At 36.9% G+C, this 24,444-nt stretch overlaps 1 long non-coding RNA gene across 1 annotated transcript in view; it reads right to left on the reverse strand.

Moving 5' to 3' along the window:
• Window positions 1–24,444, reverse strand: part of LOC135272306 (uncharacterized) — a 191,933-nt gene that overhangs the window by 112,767 nt on the left and 54,722 nt on the right. The window contains exon 2 of the long non-coding RNA XR_010340420.1: window positions 931–1,005. This is a non-coding gene — a long non-coding RNA (uncharacterized LOC135272306). The remainder of the gene's footprint in view (window positions 1–930; window positions 1,006–24,444) is intronic.

The following is a 24,444-nucleotide window of genomic DNA, read 5'->3' on the forward strand; positions in this document are numbered from 1 at the left end:
TGTGACTCCTCCTGTGGTCAGAATTCAGTCCCTTTCTTTCACATTCTTCTTGTGGTTCAGAGCCTTTTTCTATGACCTGTGGTTTCTGTTTCTCTCATGTGGGTATTTGCTCATCCAGTTTATGAGGTAGGATGTTCTATTTCTGCTTGACTCTCTTCCAAAGATTAATCTCCTTGGCCTGGGTAGCTTTCCTTTTCCATTTATTAAAATGAACCCATGTCTCAGCTTCTAGAACATCATTATGACAGAAAAAGTTTCTAATTACAGCAGCTCACATTTATTCCAGGAAGATGCCTGAATTTAACAACTTTGCTTTACTCACATACAGCAAAAGCTAAATCCATGCTGTTAGTTGTATCAAAAAAGAATGTCATTGGCAAAATGAAGCATCTTCCTTTAATACCCTGAAGTCAAAATTGAGAATATTTACAAAAGTCTCTGAGGGCCCCTGACTATACAGAAGGAACATTATTCAGTTGACAAGGATCTATTAAATATCTATTGCACTCCAATTGTGTCTGAGAAAAAATATGAGGCAGGAAAGCATTATAAATGGGCCTTCTGCTTATGTGATTTCTCATCTACTCTAGGAGAGGAAAACAAAAGCCCACCCTATTATATTCCACTATCTGGAATCATGGAATGTCACATCTAGAAAGGAGATCAGAAGTTTTCTAACCTACTCTTCCCATTTGTAGATTATGAAGCCCCAGTGCAAAGAGATTAAATGGTTTATTCTAGGAGACCCAAGTAATAAAGTCACAAAGTTAAAAACAAAAATGAGTAGATAGAGCACAGGAACCTGCCTCAGATGCAAAAGTTTCATAAACTGTTCCATGCTGCTTCTCTGACTCTCTTGGTCCATTTATGTAACTATAACAGAATAGCTGAGACTGGGTGATTCATAATGAACAGAAACTTATTTCTTACCAGTGTGGAAGCTGGGAAGTCCAAGATCATGATGTCAGCATCTGGTAAGGGCTTTCTTCCTACATCATCCCATGGCTGAAGGCAGAAAGGCCAGGAGAGGGCAAGGACAAAGGAGAGAGAGAAAACTGAAAAGGGTTAAATTCCCCCTTTTATAACAAACCTACTTTTACAATAACTACATTAATCAATTCACTCAGCCCTCATGGACTAATTACCTCTCATTAGGCCCCACTTCTCAAAACTGTTGCTTTGCGGATTAAGTTTCCAACACATGCTTTTGGGAAGTCATATTCAAATGATAGCACTGACTAAAACTGGTCCATAAAATTGTAACTTGGTAACTATTTCAGTAATACTTTGGTAATACAATGCTCTAGTACTACTTCAGTAATGCAATGCTGCAGACTGTTGCCTGCTTTCATTAACTACACTAGAACAGAGCAGTTTAATGTGTACAGAATTACACATCCATAGCAAAGCTATGGCTTACCAAGATACTTAGGGTGAAAGTGTCAATAACACTATATGAAACTGTTGAACAATAACTAATAGAGCCTCCCTGTGTATCTAGCTTCTGCATACCAGCATCAGGCACACTGCTTTATTCCAATTCCTCGTAATAGTCACTAACAGCCGATACACTGTTCTATTGTGTAGTGTAATTTAGTGAGCTATTATCCTCAAAGCTAGGAAAAAAAAGCAAAACTCTACTAGACATTTCTGAGAAAATTGCTGCCAGTAATTTGAATTTGCTGCATTGACTAAGAGAATTGAGAAAAATTTCTCTTCCCTTTTACTTTACCTCATCTTTATTCTACTTTTCTATCATTTCTCACCTTTCTCTCTACCTGCCCTTACCCTTAATCAATACCTACTTTGATTTATCAGAAAAACATTTTTAATTTCCACAGCATTAAGTTGTCCCCATTTAGAGCATTTAATCATTACTTGTTTTTCAGAATGACTTGTATGATCCACACCTAAGCACTGCCAGTGAAAGACTGTCTAGATCTTCTTTTGTGTCCCCACTCTCCCCCAAACACAGGCTTATCGTGGCACTGCTAATGTATATTTGTATAATTTATTTAAATGATACTGCAATGGACTGTAATATCTTTAAAGGCAAAATGTCATATTCATTTTTGCATCTCCACTCTGTGTCACTCCTGGCAAATACTCATGTTTGCAGAATGAATGATAATATCATTCAATTCATCAATAACCTTGAACAATAGTGTTTACTATACTACTTGAGTTGGAAATGTGAAAGGAAGACAAAAACTAAGCAGTCCCTATAGGTAGCTAAAAGAGAGGAGAAAGAGGAAAAACACATTCTCCTTTGGTTCAGTAGCAGTTTTCCATGGAATAGAAAACATTACAATCTTTACCCGGATATTATATGTTTTTCTGGATGAAAGTCTTATTTTGGGTTGCATTATTTTCATATTTGCAATGAATATATGCCCTTTTAATGAGGCTGTCTTTGTGTTTAATCTTACTGTTCTCTTGCCATAATTATCATACATCTGATAGCTTTTCTCAGAGCAGATTAGAATCATAGGTGACAGAAGGAATACAGGTGGAGAAGATGTTCTGCATAAGAAAAGGTACAAAGTTGCTATGGTAATTTTGATGGCTACCTATGGAGAAGAGAAAAAAAGAAGAAAGGAGAGAAAAGGGCCAGAAAGTTCAATAGGTGGAGGGAGGAGGAGGGAGAAGGAGGAGGGGTGGGGAGGAGGAGGGAGGAGGTGGTGCAGTGATGGTGCATGTGTGTGCCTATTGCTTCATTTGAGGTTATTTGCCTCGTTATAATGTAAAGCTCTTCATTTCATCCACCTTCCGACACACATACACACAGTTAGGTATATTTCCCTTCATAACATCTATGTATTTATCTAAGTATCTAAGCAATGTTTTGTGCGGATAGAGACACGTTCTTTAATTGTTGCTAATAAAGTGAGGAGGAGACTAAGCTTATCTATGTTGAGGTGCTAACGATTAAGCAAAGCTTCTAATGAAATAGGAATAAGGAACTTAAGAAGTAGTGGAAACCATGAAATATAAGCTCTCCAGCTCTCCCTCCTTTTTCCCAGAATTTACAGAACACTAGTTATGGTTTTTGATTTACACAGGCTATGCATTGAAGTTTCGGGGTGATTTTTACCTAGGACGTAGGCAAGGAGAAAGCCTCAAGAGAAATGAGTCACACATAGTTCCTAAGAACAAATTATCTAATATGAACTGAAATACAATTATTAAAAGATGGCTCCAGAGAGACATATAGATTGATGCACAGAAATTTTACTAAACTGAACTCAGAACTTTCCTTGACTTTAGATATCTAATCTGTGTTTTCCTCACATTTAAAGACACTTAGAAAATGTATCTAAGAAAAGTTGAAGATGTTTCTGGTTGTTTACAACAAACTGTTTCAAGTGATGAATGACAGAGGCTACACTTCAACTCCATTTGCGACAAGAACATTTGTTCTCTTTCTTTCATTAGCGCTTGTGAAGTAGCAGAAAGAACTGGGAATTAAATCTCTACAAAAGTGGCTTTCTCAGTTGTGTCTTACGAAGCATGGATGTCCTAGAAGTGTTTCTCATAATACTCCTTGGAAGGATATAATTTTTGACTTCATGGAAATCAAAGCATCACTTTAAATCTCTCAGAACTCTATGGTTCCTGTTGGATATTTCAGACCCCCAAAATTTGATCTGGAAGTTTAACATAATCCATAAAAGAATCCCTTCATTGTTTGCAAAAAATTTTTAAACTGTTTGTTTTATTATTTTGGAAACTTTCTTCATGTCATAAGTGGTGACCATGATGGCTACTTGTAGGTATAAGCTTAGCTAGGCCATGGTACACAGTTACCCAGTCAAATAGGAATCCAGGCATTGTTTTAAAAAGGTATTTTGTAGATATAGCTAACATCTACAATCAGTTTACCTTAAATAAAGGAGATCATCCTCAGTAATGTGGATGAGCCTTACTTTTCCAATCAGTTGAAAGTCCTTAACAGCAAAATAGAGGTTACCCTCAGGAAGAAGAAATTCAGGCTGAAGACTGCCGCATCAGGTTCTGCCTGAGAGTTTACAGCGTGATTGCTTGTCCTACAGATTTGGACTTGCAAATCCCCACAATCACACAAGTGAATTCCTTGAATATATTTATTTCATAAATAAATATATATGCAATTGTACATATATAATCATATATATTATATAATGTTTGTATGCTACGAGTTCTGTTTGTATGGAGAACTCTGACTGATACAGTGGGAAAACAGACTGTCCCATGCCATTGACAATAGGTTTGCCTAACGCTAACAAGAACAGATGTGAGAGATGGCCATCCTAGCAAAATAATTTGTTAAATTTTTTTAGATAACAGACACATAAAAATATATTCCTGAGCTGAGAAAATAAAAGCCAATTAAAACATGAAGTCAAGCAATATGAAAAGACGCTAAAGATAATTTGATTACTACCCAGTCTATGTCTTAGGATTGAATTTAACAATAATCATCTTGGAGAAAAATATGCCACTTTATATAATACTAAAATACATGTCTTATTGCGTCCCCTAAATTATAATCTTCTGGAAGGCAAAGAACACATCTTCATCTTTGAATGCCTTACTCACCGCAAGTACACGATAAATGGTTGCTGGATTTAAAAAATGAATAAATTTGTATCCTGAGTGTTAGTTATTCAACACCTACTGACTAGATGCCTCCTATGTTCCAGCACTTTGCTACGTTTTGGGAGCACAGTGGTGCACACATGAAGTCCTCCCCTCATGGAATCATGCTGTGGCTTATCTGACCTATTCATTGGCACAGGTACCTAGGGATGGCATTGCCCAAGTATCGTTAAAAGGCTGCTGCCTTTAGCAGTTCTCTGCAAATCTGCTATGCTAAGTTCAATTGGTAAAGGGTGTGATGAAGTGATCTTTTCTTAACCAAGACTACGCAGAGTCCAATGATGAGAAGCAGGCAGAGCATCTCTTTTACATATAGGTAACAAAACTGCAACAATAAATAACACTTTTATAGAAAAGTGAAAAAAAAGAAAAAGAGATTATCCAGATTTATGTCAAACTCAGAAATTAGCAGTTTATTCCCTAGAACATTGAGTTTTCCTTCTTAACTATTATATACTTAAACCGTTTTGCAGAAACAACATGGAGACAAGGACATGGCAGGAGTGTCAGGCAGACTGAAGCCTAAAGCCCAGCATCACCACCAGTGACTTCAGATAAGTCGCTTCACAAATCTGAACCTCAGGGTTCCCAACTATAAAATGAGAACAATATCTAACTGCCGGCCTGCGTGTGTATGTGTGTGTGTTTGTGTGACAAATAAAGTCCTGAGAGTAAACCTAGTTGCTCGATGCCAGCATTTGCAAAGTTTACAATAAATGGTAATTAGATTTGATATAGTACTTTACATTTTAAGGCTACACAACCTCTGGGATGACAATTTCCTTCAGCAAAGTTACTAGTTCAGAGGCACATCCCTTCTTGTGATTTTCAGAATGTGCTCCAACCATTAGTTTTTCCAGGGGAAAATCTCCAGTATGTCATGGAAATACTATAAAGAGGAATTTCCAGGAAAAAATATATAAATATAGGTACCAGTAATAGATGAATATAGACTCATAAGAATCACAGACTCTTAAACCAGGAGGAAATACTAAAGATCATTTAGGTCTCATTTTATAAAAGTTTTGAAAAGCAAAATAACTTCTTCAAGGCCCCTAAGTAGATAATGGTAATGTGAGGACAACCCATCAGTTTCAGAGACAGACCATAATCTACTACCTATAATTTATCTCCATACTTTAGGATTATTGTTTTCAAAGGGGTAAATGCAATTCCCAAAACAATCACTCATACTTACATTGTCTCTGTAAAAATTACAAAGGCAATGCTTTTTCCTCTATGATAACTCACACTTATTCAAAGCCATCTCTGTACTCTGACTTTCAGAGACAGTTTCTGTCTCCAGGATGGTGGTCACTACATAAGAGGCACAAGGGGATTGTAAGTGAGTGGCCAGTCTGTGTGTCATTTAACATGTGCCAGGCTCTGCCTACGCTTTCTTATTTAATCCTCACCCACAACCCTTTAAAATGTATGCTTTTATTTTCAACATTGTCCATATGGGCTAATTAAGGCTTATCGATATTAGGTAATTTGTTCAGGTTCACACTGCTACCAAGTAGGAAAACAAGATTTAAAGCTATTCTGTCCAACTTCAGAAGCCACAGAGATATCAAGAGTTTCTTGACATTACAGATTGCTACATTCTTCGCTTCTATCTTACATACTGATGTCCAGGCTTCCCTGCCTAATCCATGATAAACCATATTGACTGTGTGACTTGATTCTCTCACTGGTTGATTAGAAATTATAGTTACATAAACCAAAAGAAGAAACCAGCGAGAGTTTTGTGCTCATACAGCAGAGCAGCTGGTATGGAGCACCCCTGGGCCTTGTGCTCCTGCAGATGGCTGAATCGGGAGTGCAGCCTCTCTGGGGTGTAAACAGAACCACCCAACAGGAGGGCCCAGTGTCCTGTGGGACCTGAACAGAATCAAAATGTTCAAATACCTAAGGAAATGGTATTGCCCAAGTATCTTTAAAAGGCTGCTGCCTTTAACAGTTCTCTGCAAATTTGGTACGCTAAGTTCCAACAGAAAATGGGCAGATGGTGTGATGAAGTGATCTTTTCTTATTCAAGGCTACTGTGGAGCACAATGATGAGAGTCAGGAAGAGTATCTCTCTTACATATAGGTAACATAAATGCAACAGTAAATAACACTTGTGTAGAGCTGTTCAATTGAATAGGAGTACAGAAATTAAAATCAGAAATTTGCTCCCACCTCACATTAGCCATATAACCTTGGGCTTCACAGTGACTCTGGATGAACTTTGGTGTCCTTTTATATAATGGACTGGTTTCATTTACTGTTATTTATGGATTCTTCCATTACGTCCACCATAGAAGAATGTTTTGGACAAGGATGTGAAAAATATAAAATGCAATACAAATATCTGATATTGTTACTAGTAGAATTTGAAAACAAGGTTTTCTTAAGTTTTTAAATGAATGTTCATAGACAGTTTATTGAGATTGATACAAACCACTCGAGGTATCATTGTTGTCACCCAGTGTTAAAGGAAAGCCCCCCTGTCCAGAGCACGTCACCCACCTCCAAATGGTAAAACTTGGAGCCAGCTTTAGACACAGTCCTTCCAAGCCCTGTGATTACACACCTTGGAAAACAAAGGCTTCTCAAACCCACATAACTTTCCCAAAACAAAAGGAAACTAGAGTTCTCTGGGGTGCAGTCTGGTGCTTTTAAGGTTTTTAACTCCTTTCTACATTTCGATTATTGAAATATAATTTTTGCTTAAAATAATCCAAAAGAAATTTTCATGATTTTTTCCAGTGGTGTCTAATGGACCAGACAGCATTTTACAGCATCACAGGATGATCCAGATGAAGAGATAACTAACCATCAGGACTGCTTTGAGAGATAAGATCACAAATTAGCACCCAAAATGATAATCATTAATTTTGTCAATAAATGGCATAACAATAAATAGTATGACTCTTTTCCTTTTTTTGGTGATTATTCAAGGGGCAAGAAGGGGAACCCACCCTTAGTAAATTTCTGGGAAAAAAAAAGAGACATGACGCATTTTTTCCCTCAAGTTTATTTATAACCCAAAGATGGTAATAACCTTTTTAAGGATATTAATCACCCCCTCTTTCCTTCTTAAGCATTCTTATTTTTACTTCCACCCACAGGAAAAAAAAACTTTTTATAAATAAGATTAGTCACTGAATAAAAGGAAGTAACTACGGCTAGTGGTTGCTTAATTATTTCATGTGTTAAGAAACTTTAAATAACTCCAGTAGATTAAAATTTTATATGTGAACATTTTATGATTATAAATAAATTCTTGGAGTTAGAAAATATCTAAAGAGAGTCTCTCATTCAATCTGTCACCTGAAGAAAATATAATCTCTATGAGATTCTACACAAAAAGCCATCTGACACCTAGAAGAAAATATCTAGTAACAAAACACTCCTTAATGGGACATAGGGACTAGCAGTCGGGAAGCTCACTTCATTTTCACTTCATTTATGTATTGGGCATATGTTTATGTAAAATAATAATTATTTTAAAATCTGATCCTCTATAACTTCTACCATTTGGTTTCACTGCAGTATGTACCCACCGTATTCCATATAACTCCACTCTCAGCATTTGCCTGTCTTTTTAAGTATTATCTCACTCCTTTCACTCAGCGAATGCACCTGTCTTGTCCTTCCCTTTCTCCACCACCTAACATAGTGACTAGCAATGCATGCTTAATCAATATGTCTTGATTCAGTGCATAACAGTTTGAGTACATTTCCTAGACACGTGCAGAAGAAACCAAAGCATTTTTTCACATGACACCCTTTTTATACTGTGTGATATTTAACAGAACTCTTTTCCAGAATCCACCACCACATATTTTGTGGTCACTTCTCACCTGACTGGTCCCAGAGGCTGCTCTGTTAAAGTCACTGTCTCGGGAATATGACTCAGTTAGTCAAAATCCCTTCAAGATATTAGAAAGATTGAGAACAGAGGACTCTAGCAGAATGCAATGAAACTATTATCTCCTTTGACCTCACCTCACTGCCAACAAATGCTGTTTGTGCCTGTATCTCTCTCCTATTTAACCACATAATATTTGTTTGGACTACATTGCATTAAGGTCCTATTCACTTTCATGTGAATTTATTTGAAGGATGCTCTCTCTCCTCATTGTTTGAAACTAAATAAGATTTGAATTTTTTCCTGCTCTTTCAGTTTACATTTCACATTAATAAGAGCAGTGTTCATTCTTGATACTCTCATTTCACTCTCAAGATGCCCCTGCACTCCCACACACTGACCACAGTGTTAGTGACATACGCGCCCTGGAGAGGACTAGGATTGAAAGAAATGATCATGCTGATAATACAGAACCAGAATTTTTAAAATTTACTTGTAATTTTAGAGAAAACAGTCCCTGTGTCCAGCATGAATGTGAGCACAGTTCTATTTACAGCAGCCCCCAAGGTAAAGCCATAGACATGGGTCATCGTTGACACGAATCAATACAAGAGCAACTTCTGATCGATTCAAAAAGTTAAAGCTTTTTACAGATGATAGCCAAGTAAAGAGTTTTTTCAAATCTAAGCTATTTTCCCATTAAATCGCCATTACCTTTTAATACCCACTTTTGTTCCAGATAGCCCTATAACAATTCCAGATCAGAACCAATACCTTTCGCTAACTCCTGTCCTCATCGCCTTTACACAGTCTATTAATAAATCCTGTCACATCATCCTACAAAGCATAAGAATCTTCTTTCTCTTTATATTCTTAGTTCGATTTAATAAACACTATTTAAGATCTTATCATGTATTTGTTGTAGGAGTACAACAAATTTATTTATATCCCCATCTCATTCTAGATGGTAATATAAGTGAATTCTCTAAGGTTACAACAAAAAAAAGAAAAGAAAGGAAGGAAGGGAGGGAGGGAGGGACAGAGGGACAGCGGGCAGGCGAGCTCAAAATAGGAGCAAATGGCAAATGGGAGAAAAATAAGACAAAGGCCTAAAATGAAATCAATAATGAGGTTTAAAATTCAACCCATGAATAAATTTCCTTCAGCTGAATGTAGCAAAGTTAACTTGAAATATTTTAACTGTCAAGGCAAAATGGAAAAACCAAATTAATTTCAAAATCAAGTGTTTCGAACAGAAAAAGGTAGAATTGCTCAGAAGTACCATTCTCCTTGGTCCTAAAAGCAGAAAAGTATTTTCCTCCTAAGAGTTTGTATGAAAACAGTATCTTCCCTCAAAACAACAACAACAACAAAAAAGGTACCCTGAGTTTCTAACTACTTTCCTATTTATTTTTCCTTGTGCCCTGACACTCTCTTGAAAACAATAGTCTACCCTTGCTCATTTCATTTACTGACTTCATATTCATTTTTCAACTCACTGCATCGGAAGTCCCATCCTTGTATCTTCTCTGAAGCTGCCTGGCAAATGAAGTGCTCCATAACTTCACAGTAATACAAAATACTCTCATCTACTTCATGTATATCCACTTTCTCTCCTTTTCAAGCTATCTTGCATTTTATAGGCAGAACAGTTTGCATTAAGAACTGACCTAATGTGGTTGCTCCTCTGCTCAAGGACTACTTAAAACCAACCACATGAAACTTGAACGCTTTCTTCCAGTTTTCATATTCATTTCCCTGCCATACTCTAACATAACTCTCAAGTTAAATCATGAGGAATGGCATGCTTGGCTCCTAATCCATATATGTCCACTATCTTTGAAGCCACAGTATCCCCATTCACATGCTCAGCCCTGGCTTTAGGCTCTGAGCAACACTACCCTGAAAACAGGGGAACATGAATATTCCCCTGTTGATGATTTCACTGGCACTATGTTGCTCTGGTCTTGATGCCTGTTTATATTCCAACCTCATAACTGAATAACTTTCATTTTTTTCTTTTTACTAGTATCTCATACTGACTTAATTTACTGAGTACCCAGGCACTGATACTAGGCCTCCACTAACTCATCTTCACTAACCTCCTGCCCTCCTGAATGTCTGTTTATTGACTGCTGTTTCAAGTGCCACTGATAGGTGGCCTTTTTCCAACTTGATGTGGACTTGTTTTGGTCCCTTGATTAGAATTACCCACTTTCCTTTCTCCTGACAGTCAAACATCCTGGTTTCACACGTTGCCCAATGTGTTCACTTCTCAGATAACCTTGATTCCATGTCCTAGAGAAGACCTAGACTGGAGCCCATTGACTCTAGCTCCTAAAGTTCTGCAGTGTGGCTCATCTTGTAAACAGACAAACACAGCCTCCTCATTGTAGACTCCATGGAGGTATTTATTCTACTCTCTTTTTTGTTTTTTGTTTGTTTTGCTGTCTTCCACTTTTAGAATGCTATACCTCTTTTCTCCAAAGCCAATCTATCCTTCAAATCCCAGTTCATGTCCCACTTCAAGAACATTCTAGTTTTTACTAGTGCATCCTCTCTGAAGAATATAATAGCTCTAATTTGCACTACATAATGTTTTATCCTTCTTTACACCCTCAACTCCAAGTATATAATGCAATTGTTGCTAGTAACTTAGTAGTTACAAACATATATTTGATTCAAGCATTAATTACATTTTAATACTCAGGAGACTTCAAAATATGTGAGATTTTTATAAAACAAATTACAAAGTAGTGGACTATAAATTTAACCCCAAATAGATAGAGATAGATATACAGATAGAGCACTTACATGATGTTAATGATGTAGAAAAATCTAGTCACAAGCTTTCAGTCATCTTCCAACATAAGTGTTATTCTGCTATTGGAGTATTTCTAGAGAACCTACACTAACTAGACCTAAAGACATGTTGGGAAGAGTCAGATATAAACCCTATAATATAAGGAGGTTTTGGATAAACTGCTTCAGGTTATACACTCTCTCAAGAGGTTACAGTGCTTGTTCTAATATATGACGTCACTTTCTTGTACATTTTTAAAAGTATTTGGCATCATATGCCCAAACTTGCAACAAACTATATTTAGTATTTTTTATTAAAAATATAAACTATTAAAAATTTTGATGGATTAACAGAAAGGAACTATCTTTATAACACAAAATAAAGGTGACAGCCATACTAGATTTCTAGAATCTATCTAGTTTTATAATTGTAAAATTCCAGGAAATACTAAATCATGCTGACAACAGATTCTTGAGATAAATTTCATTTCAATAATGTATAGACTGTATACAAAGAAATGAACCTGGATAATGGTTTCTAACTTTATTCCAAGTCTATAGTCTTTGTGAGTAGAGGACTAAATTGAATCTGGGCTGCACAGAGAAAAAACTATGTGACCTAGGACAAATCATTTAACCTCTTTAGTTTATTTGCTCACTTATACAGATAATAAATGCCCTGTCTTCCTCAAGATATTATAAAAATTGGATAATATATATCAAAATGTTTTACAAGTAATAGGCTACATAAAATTTAATTATTATGTATAAATATAACCATTTAAAAACTAAATATTTCAAGATTACATTAATTTAAATGGAAATAGCTAAATTTGTGCATGAATGTCAGATGATTTCTTCCTGCCTTGGTTACTAATGAATGGCCAAGCTTGTTTCTGTAAATAAATGGGCACTAGGATTGTTTTTAAAAATACATGTGGCTCAAGATGAGACTTCTTCCGCTTTGTGGTATCACATGTTTGACCACAGCAACTATTTTAAATCATGGTCTATGCTTTTCAGTGACATCTAATTCCACAAAGAGACATCATCCTTATCTAGACGTGTGTGACATGCTTGATTGCAATGTGTTTTTTTTGTGTTGTTGTTTTTCTCTTTATCATTTTAACACGCATTTCTATAATATTTTGATAACCTTCAAAACACTCAGGTCGCCTTATAACCTCAGGACAGGCATACACCACTGTTTCCATTAAGTTTAAAAAGTTCTGATATAAAAATTGGCTAGCCAACTCTTCTTGACTTAACATTAATCTAATAAAAGTGCTTCCAAAGAAAGTTTATGGAATGAAAATTGCTATTATTTTCAACTTTAGTTGAATTTTTAAATAAAAACACTGAAAACTGAACAATATTATTTAATACTACTATTGGAATTCCATAGCTAGGCATGGCAGTGCATGCCTATAATCCCAGCTACTCAGGATGCTGGGGCAGAAGGACTACTTGAGGCCAGGCGTTCCAGAGTAGCCTGAGCAACATAGAAAGACCCTATCTTATATGAAACACAGAAAGAAAGAGAGAGAGACATATGGAAGGAGGAAGCGGGAAGAGAGAGAGAAAGAAAGGAAGGAAAGAAGGAAGGGAGGAAGGGAGGGAGACAGGAAGGGAGGGAAGGAAGAGAGGGAAGGAAGGGAGGGAGGAAGTGGCTAGCTGCAAACTGGCATAGACCAGAAGCCTCTTAGTGGAAATCTCTGTATTCTGCATTGCTTGTCTGTCTGGGTGGTGGGCATGCTGCCTACCCTAGACTCAACCTCAAGCAGTGAGGCTAGTGTTTCTCACATGGAAATTCCTACCTAGGCTGTGTCTCCAATGTCTCTTTGCCACTTTAGCTACTTAAACTATTAATGGAGAAAATAATATTTGGTCAGTTGTATTGACTGAAAAATCATTACTATTGTGGGTTTATGAGTTTTTTACAGTGTTTTAGAGGGTACAAGAAGTTTAACACATGCAGTGTATTTTCCCAGATAGAGCATCTACTTGAAGACAAACAGAGCTACATTCAAATCCTGTGAACTTTGGCAACTTAAGTATTTGTATTATCTTGGGTAGAGAGATCATAACAGTAATAATAATAAAAATAGAGATGAAGAGGGAAGAAAAAAAGAAATGAATTGAAATCATATTTCCGCAACCATTGAGGGCAACAATAATGCAAATACACACACACACACACACACACACACACACACACACGGCATGGAATACATACATTGTAGGCCAAGACATCCTACATCCTTTGTATACCCTACTCTTCTGTGCTTTGGGATTAAGGTTATCTAAACTCTGGATATATCATCAGTCATCTATATACCAAATCCTGGATATGCTAGGTAAATAATACTGTACTGTAATTAAGAAATAACTGCAGTAAAACTGCCATGAAGAAGTAGAGAGTGTCCATCATGTGATCATAAGCAAGGCTATCTGAGCTAGTCTGGAAAATCAGGGAAGGCATTCCAGTTTGGTTTCCTGAGTCAGGGAGCCTCACCACAAGCCTGTCAAGTAGGTATTATAGGTATTATCACAGTCATTTTACAGATGAGGAAAAGGGAGATAGTGTTTGCCTCTGGGGAACCTCAGACACTGGGGCACTCAAGAAGTGTCACGGACCTTTAGCCTTATCTGCAATTGTTTACATTTCATAAAGAAAATAGCTTTGTGTTTTATTTGTGTAATTAAAAATTCACTTTTACATAAGTTTAAGTAACTCATGCTGAAAGTCACCCAGCAACTAAACGCCAACATTGGAATTTAACTTATTTCTGTCAGACCCCGATGTTCCTAACCAAAATGCTCTAAAAATAACACCCAAATTTCCAATAATAAGACATTGGGTTATGTACAGCATAGTAAAAAAATATATAAAATGAGATATTTGAATTCAGGGTCTGAGACTCAGGTGCTTTTAGTGTGGAGAGTAGACCTCCAGCAGATCTGCTGGCATTTGCGATCTATTACTGCTGAGGGGCAAGTACTCAGAGCCCTTATTTGTGTTCATCCGCTGTTTTACATAAAAGCTGTGACATTCCCTGGTTACTGGTGCTATAACTTGTGTATGCTGCCCTAAGGGATGAAGAAAAGACACAGCACTTAAACAAACCCATAAATAAACATCAAGGGTGGCACCTGGGTCTTTGACATCTCTCTAATGGCGGGAATCTTCCCTGTTGTCAAACGTACACACTCTCATGACCCACACATTGCACACACCACCTCCACCACCTCCACCGCAACCACCACCACCATTTTATCCAGCTCATTATTGGCAGAAAAGAGGGAAATTTATGGATAATTTGGAAAGTAAGAAAGGGTGATAGGTCTTATTTTATCACAATGTGGGCATCAATGTTTTCTGCTTTGGAAATGGGAACTATATGTCAGGAATTTTTTAATGTTACAGCAAAAATAATGCAAGACAAAAATGTAATTAAGCATGAAAGGAATTTATGTATCAGAAGGCTACTGGATAGTTATCATCATCTCTTGGAGGCCCAGAAGTTGGAAACATCCTCCCAAATCTTGCTGCAAAACTGTCCCACAAACTGGTATCACCAGCATCCCTGGGCACATGCACTGCTGCCTGCAGGGCCAAAACCCCAGATACCAAGCACCATGTGCTGCTACTGGATCCCACGGCACTAACGTGAACTGCAGCTTCACCTCCTCACCACTCTTTCCCGCAGCATTCTGCAGTTCCTCTTTCTCCTGTAACTAACTTTTGATTCACATCCTGCCACAGACACGTCTGACTGTCAGGTACTATGGCATGTGCCCATGTCGTAGCTAAAAGAAAGGCTGAAACATTTGTAATTTGTTATTTATGTAGTGAGAGATGGGCTCCGTATTATAAGGTAGGGGGTTCTTCAAGAAGTTTTGTCCTGATAAATCAAAGTGAATAGCAAACAGGAACCAAAGAATGCCATGGTAGAGATGAAGAGAACCCAGAACCTCTTTTCCTGTCCTTGTTTCCTTTTCTGAAACAAGTGACTAAATATTCAAAGTCAATGGGGAATATGACAGATCCATTCTAAAAACTCACTAACACCTTCATGTTTAGCCAAGAAACAGCAGGTTAACATCTTATTTGAAGAAAACAAACCTTTATATAAGTGGAAGCATAGTACCACAAACTGACATACAAGAGTAAACAGGTGCCTGACTGGCTTCCAGTCAGCCTTCAAGCCTGCAGAACTATTGCCTCTGACGCTCCTCCTACACCCTGAAACAGAACCAAGAGGGGCCGATCTTGTGTCTACCCTCAACCTTCTCTCTCTTATGACAAAGCAACATGCAAGTGGAATCCCAAGACAGGACAAATGTTGTCATTAGTTAACATTGGTTAAACATACTGTTGAAGTCACTAAAATCCTCAGTACTACAATCATAACTTCTTATTGCTGTGCTATGATAACAACTATGTGAAATCTATTTTTGATTACTCTTAGCACCTAGTGCTTAAATATGGAACATTGTTATATTCAATACAAATATAAAAATAAAAAATCATTTTATAATTATTTAAATATATTTTTCATCCCTTGTATATTTATTAAATATATTAATATAGAGCTATGTATCTAGATCTAAAAAAGGGTCACTGTTTCAGCAAAAATTTTGCTATTAGCTTTTCAAGGAAGTTACATACTGGCTTTTAATTACAATGGCCTATGATGACATCTAGTGGCTGTATTCTGAAATCCCCGATTTGACCAATGTAAAGTTTTTAATTTAAAAAAAAAATACAGTAAAAACTCGTTTGGAAATGCTGTGATCATTCACCCTCTACGTTGTTCTCACTGAGAACTGCACTCCAGAGCTGTTCCTATTCAGCCTGGATGAATCTGGAAACCATCATTCTCAGCAAACTGATACAAGAACAGAAAATCAAACAATGCATGTTCTCACTCATAGGCGGGTGTTTAACGATGAGAACACATGGACACAGGGAGGGGAGCATCACACACTGGGGTCTGTTGCGGGGGGCCTAGGGGAGGGACAGCAGAGGGTAGGGAGGTTGGGGAGGGATAACATGGTGAGAAATGCCAGATATAGGTGACAGGGGGATGGAGGCAGCAAACCACATTGCCATGTATGTATCTATGCAACAATCCTGCATGATCTGCACATGTACCACAGAACCTAAAGTACAATAAAACATATGTGTGTGTGTGTGTGTGTGTGTGTGTGTGGATGTGTGGATGTGTGTATATATATATATAGAAAAAGAAGTGGGTATAGGAGTCAAAGAATCACACCATTTCCTCAGGTCTTTCCCCCAATCCCCACTACCAAGTATTGCATCAAATTATGCAGTCAAATTATGCAGATGACACTGATTAACTGCTAGTGGGAGATAGGCAGCGATACGACATGAAATTATTCTACCTTCTTCCCATCCAGTACGCACTTGTACACACACACATAAACACACAAACTTTTTATATACATACTTTTCAAAAAGTGTCTGCTTACCAAATAACAAAGACTAGCCTCAACAGATAATTGTTCCCCTCCTTTCCTTCCTTTCCTATGGTTCAGAAGGCAATGCACCTAAACAACTCTACGCCTTGTAGAAGGCAATGCACCTAAGCAACACTGACCCTTGTGTGTAAGGACTGCAAGGCAGTGAAGGCATGCTGCTTGCTTCCAAGGGCTGATGGTCACAGAGATACGGCAGGCAGATCAAAGGCCAAGATAGCACATGAACTCAGCTCTGCATGAAGATAAAGCATCAGAACAAGGTTGACCATCAGCCTAAGTATTTACTGAGTACCTATTATGTACCATGTCAGCCATTAGGGATTCAGTGGTGGACAAAACAGATGTAGCATATTCCTCGTAGAATTTAGTAACGAAGCAGTTTGGAGAAGCCATTGGTGCTATTGACCAAGTATCTCTTGCTGTCTGCCTTCTAGAGACCTGGTAGGATTGCACTTTCTGGCCCCTTTAGGTTTGCTGGGGCCATGTGGCTTGTGAGTGGAGGTGTGCTGTGTCACTTCCAGGACAAAGCTTTATTTCACTGCCAATGTGAGACCTTTCCATGCAATATTCAGGTTGGCGGCCGTTCTATCAGCCTGGGTCCCTGAGAAACTAAGATAAGCGGAGTCTGCCAGCTAACTTGCAATGGACAGGTGGTGTGAACAAGAAATAAACTTGCATTGTTTTAAGCCACTGAGCATCTGGGAGCATTTGTTACTATAGCATAGCCTAGCCTGTCCTGACTGATACGCTCCTATCAGGGGCTAACACCTTTATTGAGATCTACTATGTGTAAGGCCTTGTGCTGGGCACTGTCATTGGAAGGAAACATTCATGGGTACTAATATCTGCCCTCAGCCTGTCACAACCTGGTTGAGAAACACATGAGGAACATGCCAACCATCATATTTAGCACATAGATCCCCAATACATGTATTGGTTATTAGTAGGAGTCTATCAGTGAGACAGAGGTTAAGGATGACTAGAACTCAAAGGAGCGAGAGAGAGCCACAGGTTGGGCAGTGAGGAAAGACTTCATGGAAGCTTGGACTTGAGTTGGGCCTTGAAGGACAGATTGAGTGTAACGAGGTAGACAGCAGTGCATTGAGCGTTCTGGGTGGGACAGAGCCGGCACCATGGTGAACCGGGGGACTGTGTATGACAGGCTTAGGAGGCAGTTGGTAAAAGTTGCTGTCCCCACACAAGCAGTGAGAAGGGTAAGTGGTGGGCACTGCACTGCTAAGTTGAACCAATCTGGAGCCTGTAGATGCTGGTGGAAGAGTCACCCTCCTGGGAACTGTGAGGGCAAAGGGGAAGGTGAGGGAAAGCAGATGACCCAGGCCTACTCTGCCAGGGGCTGTGACTCGAGACACCCTCATGCGGGGAGCTGTGCCTCCAGTCGGCAGCCGTTTTGTCCCCTCATTCTCTGCAGAAGGCAATAACCCGTCACCAGAGCAAATAAAGTCTGATTTACATAACAAAAAATAATAAATAAATAAATACAGTGACAATGTTTCCCTTTGTGGATTTTTGGTACATTTAAAAAATAAGGTAAGTATATAACCTTTCTCTTTCCTGTCACAAAGACAAAAACTCTGAAAAAAGTTAACTGTATTTAAGGAAAACCACCTTTTAAAAATTGTACTTAAATAAATTTTCAGATAATATATTAGCTATCAATCATAGTTAAAAAGAAAGAAAATAACATTATGCAAGCTCAAAGTGAATGTAGGAATTGTAATCAGTTAATCCCCTAAAATTATAGAAATGTAAGGAAGACTGTGCCTCAAATTAGCTGTGTGACCTTGAGCAAACTGTGTAACCTCTCTGTGCCTCAATTCTATAATTGATAATATAAGAAGGTCAGAATTTACATGCCTTTTCAGCAACTTCTTATGTGAGACTCTACAAATTGCTGTCAATCATATGGTCTTCCTCAGCTAGGCACCTGTTCCTAACACAACAGAATATGAAAATGTTCCATTCTGAACTCAAGGTTTCATATATATATATAATCATCTTTTCTGGCACATATTTTTAGATCATAAATTCAACATATGTACTTAATATCTAATTCAGTTATAGTCTCAATCTTGAAATGTTTGGTAATTTTATTAGCTATTGAATAAAATGATACTGGTTTTGAATGTTTCCTCAAGTTGCTTCATTAAAATCAAATAGGACCAACTAGCATCTTTGCTTAATATTTAATAAGCATATCTTTTTCACTTTATTCTAGAAACTTATAATTTTGTATAATTCTATCAAATCTTCTCACAGTTTTCCACTTTATACATCTGAAGAGCTCTAGTCCTGATAATTTGAATGTTTGAACTCATTTTAGAATTATCCCTCCCTCTCCGCACTAGACACCCCCAACACACACACACACACACACACACACACACACACTCTTACTATCTTTTTCTTGCCATCTTTCTCTCCTTGTATTTTAGTTTTCATTTTTTCTTTTTTTAAAAAAACAGTGATTATTACATATTTCAACCATAGAGAAAATTATAAGTCAGTATGTAAAACACCCATGGATCTGTCACTTACTTTTGTAATCTTAACATTTTGTCATATTTTATTTGGTAAAAATGGGACACTGCAAAGACAGTTAAGACCCTGTATACCCATCCCCTGCCTCCATCTTTATCGGAAATCACTACCTATATTTGGAGTTTATAATCCACATGCATGTCTTTATATTTTTTATACATATAACCAGGAGCAATACATATATGGGTTTACATGTTTTAAAACATTACATAAATGTTTATATAAGTATATATTCTTCTGCAATTTGTACAGAAGTTAATTTCAATGTAGTAAAATTTTCCAATCTTTTTTAAGTTTTATACCTTCGTTTTTCTTTAAGAAATCTTTCTGAGGGAGTCTAAGTCTCTTTGTAGGTCTCTAATAACTTGCTTTATGAATCTGGGAGCTCCTGTATTGGCTGCATATATATTTAGGATAGTTAGCTATTTTTGTTGCAATGATTACTTTACCATTATGTAATGCCCTTCTTGGACTTTTTTGATTTTTGTTGGTTTAAAGTCTGTTTTATCAGAGACGAGAATTGCAACACCTGCTTTTTTTGCTTTCCATTTGCTTGGTAAATATTCCTCCATCCCTTTATTTTAATGTATCTTTGCATGTGAGATGTGTCTCCTGAATACTGCATACCCATGAGTCTTGACTCTTTATCCAATTTGCCAATCTGTGTCTTTTAATTGGGGCATTTAGCCTATTTACATTTACAGTTAATATTGCTCTGTGTGAATTTGATCCTATCATTATGATGCCAGCTGGTTATCTTGCTGGTCAGTTGATGCAGTTTTTTTCATAGTGTCACTGGTCTTTACCATCTGGTACATGTTTGCAGTGGCTGGTACCGGTTGTTCCTTTCCATGTTTAGTGCTTCCTTCAGGAACTCTTGTTAAGGTAGGCCTGGTGATGACAAAATCTCTCAGCATTTGCTTGTCTGTAAATGATTTTATTTCTCCTTCACTTATGCAGCTTAGTTTGGCTGAATATGAAACCCCACTGTCAAGAGTAGACAGATCAATGAGACAGAAAATTAACAAGGATATTCAGGACTTGAACTCAACTCTGGACCAAGCAAACCTAATAAGCATCTACACAACTCTTCGCCACAAATCAACAGAATATACATTCTTATCAGCACCGCATCGTACTGATTCTGAAATTTACCACATAATTGGAAGTAAAACACTCCTCAGCAAATGCAAAAGAACGGAAATCCTAACAGTCTGTCACACCACAGTGCAATCAAATCGAAACTCAAGAAAGTCACTCAAATATGCAAATAAACTAGTAAATCTAGAAGAAATGGATAAATTTCTGGATACATAAACCCTCCCTAAGACTAAGCCAGGAAGAAGTTGAATCCCTGAATAGACCAATAACAAGTTCTGAAATTAAGGCCGTAATTAATAGTCTACCAACCAAAAAAAAAGCTCAGGACCAGATGGATTCACAGCTGAATTCTACCAGAGGTACAAAGAGGAACTGGTATCATTCCTTCTGAAACTATTTCAAACAGAAAAAGAAGGACTCCCCACTAACTCATTTTATGAGGCCATCATCATCCTGATACCAAAACCTTGCAGAGACACGACAAAAAAAAGAAAATTTCAGGTCAATATCCCTGATGAACATCGATGTGAAAATCCTTAATAAAATACTGGCAAGCCGAATCCTGCAGCACATCAAAAAGCTTATCCACCACAAATCAAGTTGACTTCATCTCTGGGATGCAAGGCTGGTTGAACGTATGCAAATCAATAAACGTAATCCATCACATAAATAGAATCAGTGGCAAAACCCACATAATTATCTCCATAGACGCAGAAAAGGTCTTCAACAAAATTCAGCACCCCTTCATACTAAAAACTCTCAATCAACTAGTTATTGATGGAATGTATCTCCAAATAAAAAGAGCTAATCATGACAAACCCACAGCCAATATCATACTGAATGGGCAAAACCTTGAAGCATTCCCTTTGAAAACCAGCACAAGACAAGGATGCCCTCTCAACCACTCCTATTCAACATAGTATTGCAAGTTCTAGCCGGGGAAATCAGGCAAGAGAAAAAAATAAAGGGTATTCAAATAGGAAGAGAGGAAGTCAAATTGTCTCTCTTTGCAGATGACATGATTGTATATTTAGAAAATCTCATCTTAACCCAAAATCTCCTTAAGATGATAAGCAACTGCAGCAAAGTCTCAGGATACAAAATCAATGTGCAAAAATCACAAGCATTCCTATACACCAATAATAGATTAATGGAGAATCAAATCATAGTAAACTCCCATCACAATTGCTACAAAGAGAATAAAATACCCAGGAATACAACTTACAAGGGATGTGAAGGACTTCTTCAAGGAGAATTACAAACCATTGCTCAAGGAAATAAGAGAGGACACAAACAAATGAGAAAACATTTCATGCTCATGAATAAGAAGAATCAATATTGTGAAAATGGCCATACTGCCCAAAGTAATTTATAGATTCAATGCTATCCTTACCAAGATGCCATTGACTTTCTTCACAGAATTAGAAAAAGCTACTTTAAATTTTATATGGAACTAAAAAAGAGCCTGTATAGCCAAGACAATCCTAAGCAAAAAGAACAAAGCTGGAGACATCACACTACCTGACTTCAAACTATACTACAAGGCTACAGTAACCAAAACAGCATGGTACTGATACCAAAACAGAAATGGAGACCAATGGAACAGGACAGAGGCCTCAGAAATAACGCCACACAAATTATTTTAACATATTAATCTTGTATTTCAACAATGTAATTCAACTTTGCTTAGTGTCAAATAATTTGCCTATATGACCTTTTTGGATTTTCTTAGTAAGCTGATAGTCCTTCCCTATGACAATAACAATTTTGTCTCTTCACTGCTATTATTTATACTTATTTGCATTTTGCACTAGATGTGGCCTCCAGCAAAGGTTTAATAGTAACAATGATAGTAATAGGATAATGCTTCAAACGTTTTATTCTTAATATGACATTTGCTGTTTTTGGTAGAAACTCTTCATAGGATTAAGATATTTCTCCTTTATTCCTAGTCTTCTTTATTGTAAGTGAGTATTGCATATTTTACCAAATACTTTATCTGCACTTATTGAGACAACCATAGAGTTTTTATCTATTAATGAGAGAAATATACTAAAATATTTTATAATAGTAAAACTTCCTTGCATTCTAAAATAAACCCAATTTAGTTCTAATGTATTATCTTACATATTATTAGATTGGATTTGCTAGTATCTTAGGAATCCTGCATATAAATTCATAAGAAAGATAAGGCCATAATTGTCTTCTCTCGTGTTGTCTTTCTTTGGTTTTGGTATAGTAGTTTTACTAGTTTCATAAAATGTGTTTAGAAATTTACTCATTTTCTACTCTTTGGAAAAGTGTATGTCATATTTGGATTTCCTGTTCCTTACATATTTGATTAAACTTCCTGTAAAAGTAACTGGAGCTGGCTTTGTGTTTTCATGAGTGTGGATGGAGATGGCAGTATAGGAGGAGGTGTGCTGATGCACTAGGAGATGAAGATTTTCAACCTTTCATTTAATTCCCATAATAGTTATAGATCTATTCACATTTCCTAATCATTTTTTAGTCAGCTCAGGTAAGTGTTATTTTTGTAGAAATAGGACCATTTATTTTTTGGTCATAGTATTCTCCTTTGGTTCCATTTAATATCTATTAGAACTGTAGATCCGTAGCTGTAACCTTATTTTATCCCTGATATTGTTAAAGGTCATCTCTCTGTTTCTCCTGTATCACTTTTGTCAGAAAGACTTCCTTTTATGTAGAAATAAAATTTGTTTCTTAATCCTTGTTGAATTCCTTTTCTATTAAATTATAATAACAATTGTTTTTATTCCATTAATTTGTGCTTTTGTCTGTACTATTCCTTTCCCTCCAACTTCTATTTTTTTGGTACTATTTCCCTATCTTCTTGTGTTAATTGCATAGCTCATTATTTTACAGTTTTCCTTTTTTTTAAACATAAGCATTTAATGCCATAAAATTACTCCTTAAAAAAATCATTTTAGGCCTGACACAGTCATTAACCCCTGTAATCCCAGTACTTTAGGAGGTCAAGCTGGGAGGATTGCTTGAGGTCAGTAGTATAAGACCAGCCTGGGCAGCATAGTGAGACCCTATTTATATAAATTTAAAAAAAAAAATAGCATTAAAAAAAAAAGAAGTCATGGTGGTACATGCCCTAGCTACTCTGGAGGCTGAGATGGGAGGATTCTCTGAGCCCAGGAGTTCAAGGTTACAGTGATCTATGATCACAACACTATGATCCAGCCTGTCTCTTCAAAAAAAATCATTTAAGCATTCTCCCACAAATTCTGACACACAACATGTTTATTATATTTTATTTATATTTTCCAGTTTTTATTTTGATTCCTTGTTTGATCCATTCATTATTTAGAGTGTATTTTTGTTTTGTTTTGGCTTCTAAATGCATGAGGAATATTTAACATACCTTTTGAAGATTAAATTCTGTTTTTTAAATTTTATTGTGGTGAAAACACTTGACACAAAATCCGCCCTCTCAACAGAATTTTAAGTGTACAGTACAATAGAAAGTACTGTTAGCTACCGGCACAATGTTGTACAACAGATGTCTACATTTATTCATCTTGTATAACTGAAACTTTATCCCCATTGATTAGCAACACTCCATTTCTTACTTCTCTCACTCTCTGAAAACCACCACATCATTCTCTGCTTTTAGGAGTTTGACTATTTTAGACAGACTATTTCTCATAGAAGTGAGTCACGCAGTGTTTGTCATGTGACTGGCTTACTCCACTTAACATAATTTAAGATTCATCCATTTTGTTCCATATTGCAGGATATCCTTCTTTTTTAAGGCTGAATAACAGCCCACTGTATGTGTATACTATATTTGCTTTATTCATTTATCCAACTCTTTAGGTTATTTTTATATATGGGCCATTGTGAATAATGCTGAAATGAATATGGAAATGCAAATATCTCTTTATAATCCTGATTTCAGTTTTTTTGGATAAATACCCAAAGTGGGATTTCTAGATCTCATGGTA

Source organism: Aotus nancymaae, unplaced genomic scaffold (assembly GCF_030222135.1).
Source record: "Aotus nancymaae isolate 86718 unplaced genomic scaffold, 86718_ANA_hifiasm-v0.15.2.pri h1tg000108l, whole genome shotgun sequence".
NCBI classification, from domain to species: domain Eukaryota; kingdom Metazoa; phylum Chordata; class Mammalia; order Primates; family Aotidae; genus Aotus; species Aotus nancymaae.